Below are 14,682 nucleotides of genomic sequence, written 5' to 3' on the forward strand. Positions count from 1 at the left end.
TTAAAAGGCTTAGCAGAAAATATTTGGGACAAGTACACTGATAAATATGTTTTTGGGGTTCAAATTTTTTAACACATTTTTTCAAAATATTTTTAACATAAATAAAATATTCACAAATCAATAAAATCAAGCTTGTGACTTATATATTAATGACACATTTTATTTGGAGCATTAAATTAAATATATGAGTGTATATAGGAATTTGGTGTTAAACATAGTACATATTTGTATAAACAGTAGAGTGAGAAAGTGTAGAGAAAAAAAATAAATTTTTGACAAGTTTTTGTGAAAAAAAAAAAAAACAAAAATGAAGGCGTTGTTAAAATTGTACCGATAAAAAACTATTCATGATATCTATATTTATGAGATTCAGTGCTGTTCAAAACATTTGCAACAACATCGACTCTTGAAATAAACCGACATTATAATGAATATACAATTTTAAAACTAAAATTTTAATGCAATGTTATTGCTTATTAGGTCAGTTTTAAAGATTTAATTAAATAAGGGAACTAACGACAAAGACTTTTTTATAATTTACAAAACTATTTACAAATAAGAGTTTTCACCTGTTCAAAACATTTGCAACTAATATTAAGTGTCCCATATATTTAAAAATAATTAAAGTGTCTGTAACTTTTCACTATGAATGTTAGTAGTTGATACTATAGCCTTGCCTTTTGATTACTTCTGCGCAACTTCTTGCCATTAGTGAGGATTAAATGGTCAATGATATCATATGGTTCAGGTTTAATGGTTCAGTTTAGACGTGTGCCTGTATAATCCATGCAGACGGCATTTGCAGGAATGCTTATGGCAATATCACACGGGGCAAATGTTTTTGAAGACTTCCGACAGCGTAACACCCTCGACTCTATGAATCGGGCCAATAACTTGTCCAGAAAAACCTCAGACCATTTTATTGCCACCCCCATGACTGACGGAACTTTTTGTATTTCTTGGATTAAGACTTTCCTTTGGACCTTCGTACTAACTTCTACCATCCGAACCATGCAAGTTAAACTTCGTTTAACTATTGCGTTTGAAGGCGCGCAACCTATTTTTCTTGGAAATAAGTGCAAAACCCACTTATTTCCACATTTCTGTCTAATCGCACTCCGACTTGTGAAGCTCTACATCTGATCGCTATGGTTGAGTTCAATTTTTGACATCTTTGGATGATATTTGAGTGAATTGTTGCATAGTTATTTTGGTTATATGATCTTCTTTTGGTGTAGTTGTAGGGTTGAGATGTAGTTGATTTGTGGACATAGTATCCTTCCGAAACGTTTTTGGTCAGATTATGACCAAATTAGGCAATGAACTAAACGATATTCCTCCAATGCCCTTTTTGTTCGTTTAATCTATTCTCTTTTAAGTTCTTATAACTACCCAGCAAAAAAAGCGTCGCCAAAAAAGTAATGAAAATGTTCTTTTTGGATCCGGAAGTGGTGCAAAATTGACGCAGAAGCGATGAATTTAACATGGGCTTGTCATACGTCGGAAGTCTTCCATTTCAACAGCTGTTGCACTGAATTTGCATCACTTCTTTAGGTGTGATCCGAATTCAATGTTTTGGAAGTAAATTAAAAAATTCTGTGATATTTGATCAAATAAATAATTTCTATAATTTTTAATGGATTCTAACGCTTGTCGGAAAGGTTTGACTTCAAATATTTTCAAAAATTCACAATTTTTTCAGATTGGATTTAGCATTTTTGTCGACAAAATTTAAATGATTTGTACCATTTTATGAATTCTTACTCTGTTTTTAACCTATTTGAAAAAAAGTTAAAATTATCCATTCAAAGTATGAAAAAACCAAGTTATAAAACATTGAATTAAAATAACTTCCTGGGTAGTTAAAATAAAGAACATCATTGGGAGTACATCTTCTGGAAGTGCTTGTGCCTTTGGAAGAACTTCCAAATTTTTTTGCTGGGTATTTCAGGTAAAAATACAAGAATAATGCCAATAAAGAAGAAAATATTACTGGGTGATAGGTAGTTGCAAATGTGTTGAACAGGTCGAATCATACGATTCTTTCGGGAAATATTAACATTTTATAACAGCCCATTCATTTACCCACTCTATAAAGATTATTTTTTAAGTGGAAGCTAAACTATTAAATTCTTATTATGGGAGATATACCTACACTCAAAAAAGTTTACTTGGATGCAAAGATTTTGATTTTTCCTTAAGGATTTTGGTATTGATTCCGATCCAAAGGTTCCGCTTCTTTAAAATGAAGACTTTTTAAGGACCTATGTAGCTTTGAATGTAGGATTAATAAAATTAAAATTAGGATACAGATCCCATTTATCGAATTTGCATTCTCTTTTTTTGTTTTCTTAATTCCAAAACAAAAATTTAAACAAAAGATACAAAATCTTTAAAATATGTTTTAGCCTTTTTATATTTTCAGTTTATTTTTATTTATTTAAATCAAAAGTGTTTTTCTTTGCTTTAAGGAAAATTTACTTTAGTTCAAAAACATGCGACTTTAACGGAAGGATGCAAATATTGTCCTAAATTTAATAACAAAAGTTTTTGAAGCAGAAGACTATAAACTTTCTTTTAATTAAAATTTCATTATTTTAAAGAAATTTATTCTTAATATTGTCTAAAATGCGCATTGTAAAATTAAGCCGCTGTAATCCTTAATACCACGTAAATATTTTTTCAGTGTAGACCTAATTCATGGTAGGGCTAGTTGCAAATGTTTTGAACAGCACTGTATATTGTCTAAATCAGAGACGTTTGCAGATGACTAAGCAAGATTTCTCCCCGGTTTTCACAATAGTAAAAAATAGTCGCGCTTAGGTCCCCAATAAATCCTTCGTCCGGCGATTCTACTCCTCCGGACGAGTTTCTTTTCTCATATTTTGAATTAAATAAAAAATTATTTCATGTATATCATTCCCCACAAAAATCCCCAAATTTCTGGAAATCCCCCACCAAGTACCCGACTCCGCAAATTGAAAATTTAACCCCCATTCACTAAAAAATATCCCCAGTTGGGGGAATGTTTGCAGGTGGGGATGAAAAATTCACTACATTAGTACTTTTTTCAGTACTTTTTAACATGCTAAAGTAACACAGTACCCCAATTCCATTAAAAGTGTGAATTACTATTTCCGCAACAGCTCAAATATGAGAAAAAGAGTTTATAAAATTTTAATAATCGGTCAGTTCGCGTACTTTTCTAGTAAAAACTAGCAAAAATACTCAGTAAAAACAATAGGTCTGTTCGCGTACTTTTCCAGTAAAAACTAGTTATCACCAACAAGTTGGCTATGGTTTCAAGATTTTACGGGGGAAAAAATCGAACGACTACCAGCTAAAATTTGTGATAATTATCAAAAATTATCGGGTTCACTAACGAAGCTAATATTTGGATTTTGATATTTATGTTATTTTTAATATGGAGTTTGGTGATAGATATTTAGTTTAGTGAGATCCGCTTGCATATTTCATTTATTTTAAATGACTTTGAAAATTCACAACTTTCCGAAATGTTAAAATTATTGGTTTATACCTTGCGGACCCAATGTTTAAAATTTACCTTTTTTGTCAAATATTTTAAAAGTTATTAACAATTAAAATTAATAAATTATTTAAACTTAAATGCGCACTGTACCTTTTAAGATACAACCAGAAAAAATCTTACGTCTTAAAATTTTGACCGAATTCTATGAAATGAAGTTTGTTGTATTTAATACATCATAGCGCTATTTTTAAAAATATGTCTTTCCGGAAAATTTATTGCACTTCTGAGTAATTTGCAGTCAAAAATAGAAATAATATAAACATATCTCTATTCTCTATTCTCTAAAATCAAATTGTTTATTTGTAAACAAAAACTTAGTTTAATTCGCACCGTATTTTTTAAGATACAACCAATATTTAAAAAAAAACACATTTTTTTACTAAAATATATGCAGGTATGTAGATGTTATTTATTTACCATTTACCATTTTGCATATTATATATTTTTCTTGCGGAATTGGTGACCTTGTGCATTTAAGGGTTAAGGACATTGCTTCATATTGCAGCCTAATAGCAATTATTCGACACTCACTGTATGGCTATTGTATAAGAAATTGGCTGTAAGAAGATACTTCACCTTGTTTGGACAAGGCTCAATATGGAATGGTTTTGGTAGGTGTGTCGATGTTGAAAATAATTTCACGTTCCTTAGAGTGTAAATGTTATAGCGATAGGTGCTTTCATTTCAATGTTGTAATGTTGGGTTATTGTTTTTTTTCGCCTCTTTCCGGGTCAGGTTCATAACAATTACAACATCCATCCACCTATTTTATCCAATCACACATACTTTACGGCTTTGTGAAATGGTGAGCTAGGACAAGGTCTTTCCATTTAGGATAAGATTTAGTGCTGTTGCATGTGGAAAAGGGAAATTAATATTCCCATTATTTCCTTGTGGGTTATAAGGCTCGCCACGGTTTCATATCTTTTGGGTCTTGTATTCGAAGTTATGGTAGCCCACTTATGGGTCGTTCCTTAATGGACTATAAATATAAAATTCTCAAAACGAACAATGCTTACAATACACTGAAAAAACAGTGAACCCTTTTCCATTGCAAAATGAACTAAACTGTTGTAAAATTGACCATGATTTAGCTCTTAAGATTTTTTCTGCTTGTCTAGTTTATAATTCTCTTAAATTTTAGTTCATGGGTGGCATTGTATAACATATTAGTTCAATTGTACAACACCATAAGATTTATATACACCTACCAAGTTAAAAAGTCAGTATTATTTTGGTTAACTTGATTATTTTTGTGGAACCCGATAATAAAATTTGGTTAACAGTCTATTTAAAATATCGACGACTAAACTATTTTTAAATCAATCATTCCACAGTACAGAGAAAATAAATAATTAAAAGAACAACAAACAGTTATATTATTATGAAAATTTTCATACATTAAAAGTAAACTTTCTTTAAGCAAAAGTACCTTATTATTAAAACTTATGATGAAAGTTTTTAATAAATGGTTTTTGTGAATAGAAATTACGGCCAAGTTGAACAAGAAAGTAGTTTATTTTAACTCGCTCTTTGGTCATTTTGACTTATGCTCAGTGTTATGGAAGAAATAATGAAAATGGTTAAACATGTAATAAAATATAGTTTTTTAGTTCTTTATATTAGCTTCTAACTTACCATATTTGGGGTCATTTTATAAAATGGTATAAGGAATTCTACTTTAGGTAAACGTATCTCATAAAACAATTAGAGAAATAATGAAATAAGCTATATTAACTTGTAAAACTATTTTGTTATCGACGTGAACGTAAAATAAATATAATAGTTAAAAGAAAGCCGAAGTTTTAACATAAAACTTGCCAATGCTCTATTAAATTGTACGCTGATGGGAAATATAAAAAAGTTGTCCAAATTCATTAATGATTACTCTGAAATTAAAAATTTATTTTTTACATTAAAGTAGAGGATGCTGATGAGGAATGTGGTAATTCGGAAACAGCTGTACATCCAATCATCATGCAGTCTATAGGGCTTTGCCCAAATAAATTTGGCAAGCATACTTTTCCTCTGTTGGTTAAGCTACACTTGTAGTTTAGTCAATGCATGGTTTTAAGCTGAGATCAAAAACAACAATAGGGCTGTTTTCTTTTTGCACTGATAACCAGTGCTAAAAGAAAACGCAAAATGTTATCAGTTCAAATTTCGATTTTGATTGGCAACACTTGGCCCCCAGCTGTCAATAACCAATACCAATACAATTACAAATAAAAATACGCGGTAGAAAATTAATAATAAATTTAAACCATAAACGAAAGAGTTATTATTTCTCGAAATAATAACTCATTGAGGGTTTGCTGTCTACCTTTCCACAAGCTTTATTGAGATGAGGCAAAACAAAAACAAAACAGACTCGTTGAACAACTCAACAGTGAAGTTGAAAAAAGATTACAAAAATGAATCCAGCTTCCACTGCCGCCGTCAAAGCTAAAATAATTTCGGATGTTCCAATGGAAGTATTCATTTGAAAATGGAATGCAAACTTGTAATACTCAATTGTCTTTTGTGTGGCACTCATTGGGCATAATGGTGGTCTTCAACAATCCGAATTATCGTATCTGGTCGCATATTTGTTGCTTTGGAGAATGATGACACACTTGGTATTCAATTGCAAAAACATCCAGACGTAGACAAGGAATTATTCAAAAAACGATCGATTGTTGTTTGTACCGATGTTGATGTATAGAAGGTGCTAAGCCACCTATTAATGAAAAGTAACCATTAAAAATACTATTTTCGCCAAACACTCAAAATCAGTGAACCCTCTAGGTTACTAAAGCCAATTTAAACGTATTTTACTTAATGGGAATATTGAGTTTTGAGAAAGTTTCAACTCTAATAATTTTTTGTGTACGTTTGTTAATCTAACTAAAAACAGGAAAAAATTAACACAAAGAAAGCGTAAATAATTAATAAATCCGTGTTTCTCACAAAACAGATCTGAATTTCTTAACAATTTTAAATTTCACCGCAAAGGCATTCGTGCTTTTCTGAGCTCCATTTTTTTCTTTCAAACTACGAAATTTCATGGAAATTTGACGACAATGTAAAAGAAATTGAAGTTTTTACATTCTTCATCGGCTTTAAAGGGAACATTCAGTCTTCTATTAAAATTCACGGAGAACCGTAAAATTAAGACAATGAGCAATCTTGAATTTCAATAATTGTGTAGATAATCTGTAAGTTATCTTTTTCGAGTTAAGGTGGGTACTATGTTCGGTTTTCGAGTTAAAACCCACTTTATTTTCGCGATTACTTTTCCTTATATAATCAAAATTATAAATGAAAATAAACATATTCCTGTAAAGTCTCGCCGAAATCTTTAGGAAAAAGAAACTGCGCGTCAAGTGAGTTAATTTTTCTGCTTCATATTGAACTGTTTTAATAAAGTAACCGCGAAAATTTCAACGCGAAAACAGAACATAGTACCTACCTTTAGCCGCCATTTTGCATCAGAGGTATAATTTTATACTGTTTCGAACTTAATACCCACCTTTATACTAAATAATAAACTATTTACAATATTTATTTTATTTTATTCTATTTATTTTTTTTTTTTTGTATACACTCCACCATAGGATGGGGGGTATATTAACTTTGTCATTCCGTTTGTAACACATCGAAATATTGCTCTAAGACCCCATAAAGTATTTATATTCTGGGTCGTGGTGAAATTCTGAGTCGATCTGAGCATATCCGTCCGTTTAAATCACGCTAACTTCCGAACGAAACAAGCTATCGACTTGAAAATTGGCACAAGTAGTTGTTATTGATGTATGTCGGATGGTATTGCAAATGGGCCATATCGGTCCACTTTTACGTATTGCCCCCATATAAACGGACCCCCAAATTTGGCTTGCGAGTCCTCTAAGAGAAGCAAATTTCATCCGATCCGTCTCAAATTTGGTACATGGTGTTAGAATATGGTCTCTAACAACCATGCAAAAATTGGTCCACATCGGTCGTTAATTATATATAGCCCCCATATAAACCGATCCCCCGATTTGGCTTGCGAGGCCTCTAAGAGAAGCAAATTTCATCCGAACCGGCTGAAATTTGGTACATGGTGTTAGTATATGGTATCTAACATCCATGCAAAAATTGGTCCACATCGGTCCATAATTATATATAGCCCCCATATAAACCGATCACCAGATTTGACCTCCGGAGCCTCTTGGAAGACCAAAATTCATCTGATTCAGTTGAAATTTGGTACGTGGTGTTAATATATGGCCTCAAACTCCCATGCAAAAATTGGTCGGTATCGGTCCATAATTATATATAGGCCCCATATAAACCGATCCCCAGATTTGACCTCCAGAGCCCGTTGGAAGAGCAAAATTCTTCCCATTCGGTTGAAATTTGGTACGTGATATTAGTATATGGTATCCAACAACCATGCAGGAATTGGTTCCTATCAGTCCATAATTATATATAGTTCCCATATAAACCGATCCCCAGATTTGACCTCCGGTGCATTTTGGAGAAGCAAAATTCATCCGATCTGCTTGAAATTTGGTACGTGGTGATAGTATATGAAATTTAACAACCGTACCAAAAGTGGTCCATATCAGTCCATAATCATATATAGCCCCATATAAACCAATCCCGAGATTTGGCTTTGGAGCCTCTTGGAGGAGCCAATGTACCAAGCCAAATCATCCGAGTGAGTTGAAATTTGGTACATTGTGCTAGTATATGGTCGTTAACAACCATGCCTAACTAGGTCCATATCGGTCTATAGTTATATATCCCTCAGATAAATCGATTTCCAATCACACAAAAATTGGTCCATATCAAGTTCATAATTGTATATAGCCCCCATATAAGCGACCCCCATATTTCAATTCTGGCTCTCTACGTACCGTGCAAAAAGTCTATATCGATTTGTAATTATTTGTAGACTTAACTATACATAACTTTTTTGTCTAATATATACCACGTATGGACTAACTCACAATTTAGAAAACGATGTTAAGAAGTTTTAAGATACCACAACCCAAGTAATTCGATTGTGGATGACAGTCTTTCGTAGAAGTTTCTACGCAATCCATGGTGGAGGGTACATAAGATTCGGCCTGGCCGAACTTACGGCCGTATATACTTGTTTTTCATTGACTCCTAAAAATGAATAAATTACAATTTACGGCCATTTTCATTTAGCTTCGTTAGGATTTAACTTTCAGTTAACAGAAAGAAAAATCTAAACTGAAAAAATTTTCGACAGTTAAGTTGTTAACTGGCGTATGTTATATTTAGGCAACATTTTAAAGTTCTTTAGCTAACGGAGCTTCATGAAAATGGTGGTATAATTATAACAATGCGAGAACATATGTATGTATGTATGTATTTATTAAGTACAAATATGGATATAAAGATATATGTATAATAAATAAAATGCTAATATAATGGAAGAAACATGGCAAAAAAGTTTAGGTTTCAATTTGTTAAAAACGATCCTAAAAAGATATAAATATATTTCATCCGAAGAAAATTAACAAGTATATACGGCTTTAAGTTCGGCCAGGCCGAATCTTATGTACCCTCCACCATGGATTGCATAGAAACTTCAGCAAAGAATGTCATCCACAATATAAAATTTTGACAAATTTTATTTCTTTTTTGATAAAATTTTCTGTAGAAATAATATTTTGAAAAAACTTTCAATAATTTTTTTTTGACAAAATAAAATAAAATTTTGAGAAAAGATAAAGGGTGATTTGTTAAGAGCTTGATAACTTTTTTTTAAAAAAAAACGCATAAAATTTGCAAAATCTCATCGGTTCTTTATTTGAAACGTTAGATTGGTCCATGACATTTACTTTTTGAAGATAATTTCATTTAAATGTTGACCGCGGCTGCGTCTTAGGTGGTCCATTCGGAAAGTCCAATTTTGGGCAACTTTTTCGAGCATTTCGGCCGGAATAGCCCGAATTTCTTCGGAAATGTTGTCTTCCAAAGCTGGAATAGTTGCTGGCTTATTTCTGTAGACTTTAGACTTGACGTAGCCCCACAAAAAATAGTCTAAAGGCGTCAAATCGCATGATCTTGGTGGCCAACTTACCGGTCCATTTCTTGAGATGAATTGTTCTCCGAAGTTTTCCCTCAAAATGGCCATAGAATCGCGAACTGTGTGGCATGTAGCGCCATCTTGTTGAAACCACATGTCAACCAAGTTCAGTTCTTCCATTTTTGGCAACAAAAAGTTTGTTAGCATCGAACGATAGCGATCGCCATTCACCGTAACGTTGCGTCCAACAGCATCTTTGAAAAAATACGGTCCAATGATTCCACCAGCGTACAAACCACACCAAACAGTGCATTTTTCGGGATGCATGGGCAGTTCTTGAACGGCTTCTGGTTGCTCTTCACTCCAAATGCGGCAATTTTGCTTATTTACGTAGCCATTCAACCAGAAATGAGCCTCATCGCTGAACAAAATTTGTCGATAAAAAAGCGGATTTTCTGCCAACTTTTCTAGGGCCCATTCACTGAAAATTCGACGTTGTGGCAGATCGTAAGTCTATTCATGATGAAATGTCAAAGCATACTGAGCATCTTTCTCTTTGACACCATGTCTGAAATCCCACGTGATCTGTCAAATACTAATGCATGAAAATCCTAACCTCAAAAGAATCACCCTTTACAAAACTTTGAGAGAATTTTTTATAGAAAATTTTGAGAAAAAATTTTAAAGCAATAAAATTTCGACAAAGTTTTCTATAGAAATAAAATGTTGACAAAATTTTCTATAGAAATAAAATTTTTGCACAACTTTCTATAGTAATAAAATTTTGAGGAAAGTTTCTATAGAAATAAAATTTTGATAAAATTTTCTATAGAAATAAAATTTCGACTTTCTATAAAAATAAAATTTTGACAAAATATTCTATAGAAATTACATTTTGACAAAATTTTCTATAGAACTAAAATTTTGACAAAATTTTCTATGGAAATAAAATTTCGACAAAATTTTCTATAGTAATAAAATGTTGACAATATTTTCTATAGAAATAAAGTTTTGATAGATTATTTTTGGCGATATGGACCAATTTTTGTATGGCTGTTAGCGGCCATATACCAACGCAATGTACCAAATTTCGAACGAATCGGATGAATTTTGCTCCTCCAAGAGGTTCCGGAGGTGAAATCTGGGGATCGGTTTATATGGGGGCTATATGTAATTATGGACCGATATCGACCAATTTTGGCATGGTTGTTAGAGACCTTATACTTTCACCACGAACCGGATCGGGCGAATTTTGCTCCTCCAAGAGGCTCTGCAAGCCAAATCTGGTGGTCCGTTTATATGGGGGCTATACTTAAAAGTGGTCCGATATGCAATTTTCAATACCATCCGACGTACATCAATAACAACTACTTGTGCCAAGTTTCAAGTCGATAGCTTGTTTCGTTCGGAAGTTAGCGTGATATCAACAAACGGACCGACGGACATGCTTAGATCGACTCAGTATTTCACCACGACCCAGAATATATATACTTTATGGGGTCTTAGAGCAATATTTCGATGTGTTACAAACGGAATGACAAAGTTAATATAACCCCATCCTATGATAGAGGGTATAATAATGTACAACTTTAAACATAAGATCGATCCTTATAAATAATTTAAAATTAAACAAAGGCCATTAAAAAAGATTTATAATTTCTCACTTATTCAGGTTTTCACATGATTCGAATAAACACACTGAAAAAAATATTGTATTGAGGGCAAAGATTTTTTGTGTTTTCCCTTGTCCAACAATGGATAAACATTTAATGAAGTTGTTTTGACCTTACAGTTAAGTGATTCGACTTCTTTACAGGAAAGAACATCTTGTTGGACTATGGCCAATAGGCAAAAGTGCGAAAATGCAAATTGCGGGAATTTTCAGCACTGCCGACAAATGAGAGTGCTGCGATTGCCCTGTTTTCTCCTTTGATTTCTTTTCAGCCCGCTGAAATTATAGCATTTTTTTAGGTTGCTGGCAACATTTTAAAAATGTGCATTCTGTACTGACAAAATTAAGGCAAATCAATTTTTTCAGAAAAGAAAACACCATAAGTGTCTCATACATTTAAAAATCTTTGCAGTTATACCATAGCCATACCATAGCCATGCTGTTTGATACGGGGATCGTGATCGCGTTGAATAATCCATGCAGACGGATTTCTCGGGATTGTTATGGCAATATTATATGAGGCAAATGTTTTTGAAGACTCGGGTCAATAACTTGTCCAGAAAATGACCTCCAGACCATAATATTGCCCCCTCCATGATTGATGAAACTTTTGGATGGATTGAATTAAAATTGCGACCTCGCCTTTGATTACACATTTTGTTCACAGACATTGCTAGATCGACTCAGTGGCCGAATCGTCTCCTTCGAATATTACACATTCCACGAGAGTAAAGGTGAGTACTAAGTTCGAGTTTAGCCGCTAAAGTGAAAACTAAATCAGCAAAAAAAGCATAAATTTATACATAGAGCCCAAAGCAAATTTTCACAAAGTTTGTATTCCTTAAAATGGATTATTAAAGGAAAGTAATCGTGACAAAACGACGGATTTAGCGGCTAAACTCGAACTTAATACCCACCTTAACGCAAAATCCAAACAAATTAGTATTTGTTTATTTACTTTTTACCATTTATCCATGTTCGTTTCTTCTTCTTTTCTGTATGTGACATTCACTTGAGATGTGTTCCTTTCCGAGTATTACTTTAGTTGCCAACTCATATTTTGACAACTACAAAATTCGCATGTCATGGTGACTCTGGTGCGACTTGCACTGATAGATGTTCTGGATAGAACACCAGTGCAACGATTGCCATACAAAAGTTGTAATCAGTGCAAAAAGAAAACAGCCCTAATAATGATTGAAGAGAAACCAACAATAACAAACAAAACGAATGAAGATAGAGGAAGCATGCTCAAAAACAAACCCAGCCAACTACATTCAAATCGATGATTTGAGTTTGGCAAAGGAAAAGAGATATGCTTGCAAATTTGATTAGGCAGTAGCCAACTATCAAACCTTTTTTCGGAAGGTTCAAGTGTAGTTCACTTTGGGTTGAGTGAATTATCCGAATTTATTCTGATAATTGGTTGATAGTTTTACTGCAAGTAGAGGATGCTGATGAGGAATGTGGTAATTCCGAAACAGCTGTACATCCAACCATCTTGCAGATTATAGGGCTTTGCCCAAATAAATTTGACAAGCATACTTTTCCTCTGCTTGTTAGGCTACACTTTTAGTTTAGTCAATTCATGGTTTTAAGCTGAGATCAAAAACAACAATAATGATTAAATAAAAACATTAAATTGGTTTCCAAAAAATCTAATTAAAGAAATAATAATATGCATAAAAAAACTAAATATTCTGGTTAAAAGAAAGTTAAAGAAACTTTACCAATTCACTATTAAATTATAAGCAGAGGAGTAATACAAATTTTTCCAAACCGTTAAGGGGTTAATCTTAAAATAAATATTTGTTTTTTACATTAAAAATATTAAATTGGTTTCCAAAAATTGGATTAAAGAAATAATAAAATAAGGTATTAAAAACCTGTAATTTTGATCATATAAAGGGCATGATAACGTAAAAATTTTTAAAAGTAAACTTACCAATTCTCTATTAAATTATACGCAGAAATATAAAAATTTGTCCGAAACCTTCTGGAATTGCTCTGAAATTAAATATGTTTTTACAAGAAAAACATTAAACTGGTTACCAAAATATTAATTAACTAATAATAATATGAATAAAAACATCTCTTTAAAAGAAAACCACATTTTTAAAAAGAAAACAATTTACCATTAAACTATAAGCTGAGGTGTAACAAAAAATTTCCAAATTCATCTCGGATTACTATGAAATTGAATATTTATTTTTTACATGGAAAGAAAAAGAAAAACACATGTGCCTTCATTGAAAACAACACCTCATCCAGACAAATAAACCATCCGCAAATAACAAACACACACAAACCACTGAAAGAACAAAAATAAAAACAACCCCACGCTCAGATGTACACAACATACCCAGAACTCGCTACCATGCTCTTACTCTCAAACAAAATTTAAGTAACATCATCTTTACATTAATCACATTCCTGTACTACGCATTAGTTCATCGCATCTGCTGACAATTTACTCTAAGAACAATATTCGTAAAGGCACATCAGTTTACGAACGATGAAAAGTTTAACTTAAAATTAACAAAACCTTCATGAAATGTTATCAACCCATTTTTGACAAAAATGTCTATAAATGTAATTACATGTGAACTAAAAATATTACATTGAGAAATATTCTACCAACTTTTATTAGCTATAGGAATTGCCAGTAAGAAATTTTTCTCAAGTTCATTTTTCGTAAAAAAATATTGTCTCATACAAAAAAATCTTATAGTAAATTGCACTTATTATTTAGAAAGTACATTTTACAAGTAGTTTTATAGTGTGACAAAAGAATAACTACCAGTTAAGAAAATTGTTAAGGAAAATTCCATCGTATTTTGTAAGCCATGGACTAAACGATAGCTACTTAAAATTTGTAAAATTTACTTCCGAGTAGTTAATTTTCGTTGAAGATACGAAAAATGAACTAAAATTCTGGAAACTTCTTGTAATAAATTATTGTAAATTTACGAGACACTTTTTTTTGTGTGTATGTGTATATATGGGTCTTTTAAAGGAAAATAAGATACCTGTGATATGCGCAAAAAATGTATGGATACACAGAAAAAATGGGAAATGGAAAATCTATTACAATTTCGAATTTTTCATCTTTACAAGCTACGGAATCAAAACGACTTTAAGTCATAATTATAATAAGCATCGCTTACCTTAGTGAGATATCAATTTTCAACCACACCGGAAAAACACGACGGGTTCAAAAGATTGTGTCTTTATATTAATGATTTTGGTACTGATTCCGAGCCACAGAAGCGGAGAATTAAGTAAGTATGCCTTTCCCACAATTCTCTTCTAAGTGTAAGTTTTGCGTTCATGATTTTAGGAAACAAATTTTAATTTATTACTTTTATTCGTTTATTTTTTCTTCTTCATGGGCTACCACTAGGGTTGCCAGACGGGCTTGATTGTCAAGTT

At 32.3% G+C, this 14,682-nt stretch overlaps 1 long non-coding RNA gene across 1 annotated transcript; it reads right to left on the minus strand.

Moving 5' to 3' along the window:
- Positions 1 to 11,217: 11,217 nt before the first annotated feature.
- LOC142241408 (uncharacterized) lies at positions 11,218 to 12,160 on the minus strand. Its single transcript, XR_012723620.1, has 2 exons — positions 11,680 to 12,160; positions 11,218 to 11,526 (listed from the first exon to the last, which is right to left on the minus strand). It is a non-coding gene; the product is annotated as an uncharacterized LOC142241408 (long non-coding RNA).
- Positions 12,161 to 14,682: the final 2,522 nt, after the last annotated feature.

This window comes from Haematobia irritans, chromosome 1, assembly GCF_050003625.1.
Source record: "Haematobia irritans isolate KBUSLIRL chromosome 1, ASM5000362v1, whole genome shotgun sequence".
In the NCBI taxonomy this organism is placed as follows: Eukaryota; Metazoa; Arthropoda; class Insecta; order Diptera; family Muscidae; genus Haematobia; species Haematobia irritans.